Below are 5297 nucleotides of genomic sequence, written 5' to 3' on the forward strand. Positions count from 1 at the left end.
TTGTAATTGAAAATTGCAAAATTATAACGATTTAAATTTTCAGAAAATTTTACAGTGGATGATTTCCGAGCCACACTGCTCATAATTTTTAGGTTTTCTCTAGGAATCCAATTTAAAAGTTTCGAAGTCTTTTAATTTCGAATCGTTCAATTCGAACTATTTAAAAATTTCGAAGGTGCACTATTTAGGTACATTCAGAATTATTAAATTTCTACTTTATATAGTTTGCTTATCTTCAGTTTTCGAAATTTGCAACTCCAAATTGCACAATATAAAACTAAAAAGGAATTTCAGTTTTCTGTGCTTTAATGTTACATTTTTGACGATTGTCAGCAACAAAATATTATCCACTACATTAAAGATTCAATAAGATACGAATCGACATTTAAAGAAACAAAGCCATTCTCGTTTAGAGATTTTCTAATTTTGTAGGCTTTGTGTTATAAATTATCTAATTTTAAGGGCTACTTCTTTTAAAAAAATTAGAATTTTGAATATTTGATTTAAAATTTATCTTATTTTAATCTTGCATACTAAAAATGATTTAAATTAGATAATGCTCCCTTTTTATGAATTATAAATGGCCATTTTTACTTTAAAATTGACAAATGTTTTATTTTTTTTGTTCAAATGATTCGTAATTAGACGAATTCTGTCATAGGGTTTTTGACTGTGTTTAATCGAATTTCGTAGTTTATCTCTCGTAATATGTTTGAATTAAATAAACGAAGGTGACATATAGTAAGCGTGCAAATAATCTTGTTTTTGTTAAATTTAAAGTGACGTAACCTGTTTATAATTTTCACAAGATTACCTTCTAGTTCCGTCATGTAGACGCTGAGGGTTCTTATAATCTTTAATTAAAGTTATAAATGAGTAATTAGTTAAATTTATATAATCTAGATCTAGCGAGTTTCTCTTTTATATGAGGCCGTCGATTTTTTATTCCCTAACGATAATAATTAAATAACAATGGTACATAATTAATCGTAGTGAATCAATAATTAAGTAAAAACTTATGTTCTTGTATAATTTCCAGGAATGTAAATTGTAATGTAAATGGCAGCTTTTGATCTTTGAATAATAAAAAACTAGCGTTATTCTAATTTAACAAAAACTAAGGAAAAAGTATTTTCATGCCTTTTCAAAAAGGGCGTGTAATTATGATAGATTTTATAGTCCTAAAATTTAACATTTTTTAATTCTTCAGAGTTTAGTTTGAAAATTTTCAACTTCAAATCTGTTACTTCGTACATTTTTCAATTGAAAATTAATACATTCTTATCTCGATCGAAAATTCCAATTTTTATTACAAAAGCAAATAGTGAATAACACAGCCACACAAAAAAAAGTGTGCAGATCTGGTAACAAGACACGAAACAAGACACGAAAAATCATGCACTGAGGCAAATAAATTTCAAAATAATGCCAGTGATGCAAATTTTTCCTTCAAAACATGTCGACAACTGTGAAGAATCAACCCTTGCCTGATATCAACTTATTTAACATAACTTTACCCAATAGAACCTGACCTCACCTAACCTGAATTAACAGAAATTTATTGAACTACACTTAAAGCTCTAGAAGCATATTTTCCCAGTAGCAAATGTGTGCTATATCGAATCGGTCAACTCGAGCCTAACCTAGAAATAAATATAACCTAGCCTAACCTAACCTAACCTCACAAAGCACAATTAAACTGATTGTGTTGTCCCGTTGTGTTTGCGGTACCGTTTGAATCAGCTTAGGCTTAACCTGCAAAGAGGTCAAACCTATTCTAACCTAAAAAAGCCTGACCTAACCTAACCGAACCTAACTTAACTTCACGTAACACAATTAAACTCATTGTGTTGTCCCGTTGTGTTTGCGGTACCGTTTCATTCAGCTTCGGCTTAACCTATATAGAGGTTTAACCTATCCTAACCTAACAAAACCTGACCTAACCTAACCTATCCGAAAGAAATTCAACCACACGTGTAGCTATGTAAGCGTACGGTTCTCAGTCTTAAATGTGTGCTGTATTTAATAGGTTAACTCTATCTTAACCTACAAATGAATCTAACTTAACAGAACCTAACAAAATTTTGCTTAACGCAACACAACTTAACTTGAGTGTTCCCGTTGTAACACAATAAAATTCATTTTATTGTACTACAGGTCGTTAAAAATTTAGACGCACATTACTCATCTGAAGAAACTTAGAACTGCAAGTAGAATTGACCCCATTTCAATTAACCTGACAGTGTTTGTATCAATTAAAATGTAGAACTGTAACTTAAACATGCAAATGAATAAGAGTTTTATTCAAAATTTTTTGCTCTCTGCTTTTCCTAGACTTAAGGGATATATTTATACTATATTTCGTGTTTACATTTTATTAGGTCTAGTTAGGTTAGGATAGGTTAAACCTCTATGTAGGTTAAGACGAAGCTGAATGAAACGGTACCGCAAACACAACGGGACAACACAATGAGTTTAATTGTGTTACGTGAAGTTAAGTTAGGTTAGGTCAGGTTAGGTCAGGTTTTTTTAGGTTAGGATGGGTTTGACCTCTTTGCAAGCTAAGCCCAAGCTGATTCAAACGGTACCGTAAACACAACGGGACAACACAATCAGTTTAATTATGTTTCGTAACGTTAGGTTAGGTTAGACTAGGTTAGATTTATTTCTAGGTTAGGCTCGAGTTGACCCATTCGATGTAGCACACATTTGCTACTGGGAAAATATGCTTCCAGAGCTTTACGTGTAGTTCAATAAATTTCTGTTAATTCAGCTTAGGTGAGGTCAGGTTCTGTTGGATAAAGTTATGTTAAATAAGTTGATATCGGGCAAGGGTTGATCCTTCACAGTTGTCGACATGTTTTTGAAGGAAAAATTTGCATCACTGCCATTATTTTGAAATTTATTTGCCTCAGTGCATGATTTTTCGTCATTTTTTGAGGATATGGCTCAACCATGACGTGATGGGTGATTTTTGATACCGAGTTTGAATTCAGCGCCCCAAAATCCATAGGAATACGCGTGTCCTCTTACCAGATCCGCACCCTTTTTTGTGTGGCTGTATAATAAAAAATTCCATTTTGCGTTTCATACTATATAAGATGTGGACAAAGATGAATCAACAAAAATCGGGCACTCAAAAATGATGTTCAAATTTCTTCTTAATTTTTGTATAGGATGCGTAGTTCTTGTTTTAATCATGAAAAATAATATTAACAATAAAAAAATTTAATTTTCAGAAAACCAACGAAAGGTAAAAAAATTAAATAAACAAAATTTATTTAACTGAAAAAGAGCTACAAATTTTTTATAAATCATTTTTTGATAGGATGCGTGTTTTTTGTTTTAATCGTGAGAAATAATATTTTTAATTAAAAACTTTAATTTTTGGCAAAACTACGAACGCTACGACGAAAAGGAGATTATATCAAATTTGTGCATTTAAAAAAGATCTGAAATATTGTTTAGTAGTTAGAAATTAAGAAATTTGTCATGAATAATTTTTTGATAGAACACGTAGTTTTTGCTTCATTTGTAAAAAATAAGATTGAAAGTAAAAAAATCAAATTATTGAATAATCACATGAGAGACGAAAAAATGACCATACTCAAGTTGTTTAACCAAAAAAGATTTACAAATTTGTTAGAACTTTTTTTAAATGAAAAATACACTTGAAATAAAGGGGCCGTTCCATACGACATATTTCGGATCTACAAACGGTATGAACTCTGCACATTAAGTGTAAACGTCGAGTTTACACATTTAAGTCTATACATGCAAGTCTTCCCGCTTAGCTCTCTAAATCTATATAAATTAATTTTTGTGAAATGTACATACTAACCTCGAAAATTGGAAAGCTCGAACATTAAAATGTACACAAATAAATGAGAATATTTAAGTCCTGAAACCAATCTACTTCAACTGACGAAGCAATAGTTTTATTCAATTATATAAATATTTCTTAAATTAATAAATAATACAATAATACTTGAAACTCAATATATTTCTAATATTTTACTGAATGTTTATCAAAAATAAATCACCTTACGATTAATCGTTTTTGAGGTATTCTCATTAGAATTATTTATAGTAAATGGCAATATCTTATAAGCTGATAAACATTTTTAACTGGTCTTTGGAGTTTACATTATTATTGACATTTACTCAAAATTGACGAAGTTTCATTCACATTGGTAACGCTGCTCCAAAATTTAAAAAAATTCTTGGATTCACATCATATAGGGTAACCACTTTACTTCTTAATAGAAACCTAGAACATTCCTAGAAGCTTCACGAGCAGAGACCAACTTGGTCTACTCTTCGAAACCTTTCGTTTAAGACAAATCTGTGAATGAGCGTATTTAAAACTGAGACGATATTCTGCGCGACAAGTTCCTGTGAATTACTAAAACTACTTTTGATTCCATATTTACATGAACATCGGAGTATTCTGCACATGTTCCTGTAAATGTTCGCGCACGATGGCCTGTACAAGATTAATTTAAGTTCACGGTACCGGAACTTGGCGAAAGAAACTGTTTATGATTCTGGAAAGGAAGCTGTTCCAAAAATGAAACCTTTGGAAAGATTCTGTATATACTCCTTTGTGAAGTCAATTGAGACTGGGTCCCTGTACAGGTTAATCTTCACGAAGAAAATTAAAGCACTGGTTTCTGTACAGGAACAAGTATTAGGATCCTTTAAGCAGTTTAAACCAATTTATCATGAAAACTTATGTCGCTTACATCACTTACCAGAGTAGAGTCAAACTGCTATCAAACTTTAGTGAATTAGTTTCTACGCAGGTTCATGTACAGGACCATAAACAAGTTTATGTGCAGAAGACTTTGGCTCAATTAACTTTGTGAAGGAAGCTGTACAGACACTTCTAAAGCTTTCCTTGCATACATATTCCTTGACAGGATTATCTGCAGTTTCTTTCGCTAAATTCCTGCACAGGAAATGCCAAAATATTATCTTTGGGCTTGTTTGCGTCAACCTATACATGAACATTTGAAGAATCCTCCAAGGTTCATGAATAGAAAAATTCCATTGGGATAACACATGCTATAATAATATATTACATTACCTTAAAAAAGGAATCTACAAGAACCATCCCTGGTAGCTCAGGTGGCAAAACGCCTGCCTAACCATCAGATGGGCGGGGGTTCGGATGCAGAACTTTTGTTTATTCTTTTACTGTAGCTCTAAAGGCAAGGCTTGGATTCTAGCTCAACTTAAACTACAGGTCTCTTTAAAAAAGTTAAGTGATTTCCTAAGCGAAGGCACTATATTTC

Source organism: Belonocnema kinseyi, chromosome 4 (assembly GCF_010883055.1).
Source record: "Belonocnema kinseyi isolate 2016_QV_RU_SX_M_011 chromosome 4, B_treatae_v1, whole genome shotgun sequence".
Classification (NCBI taxonomy): Eukaryota; Metazoa; Arthropoda; class Insecta; order Hymenoptera; family Cynipidae; genus Belonocnema; species Belonocnema kinseyi.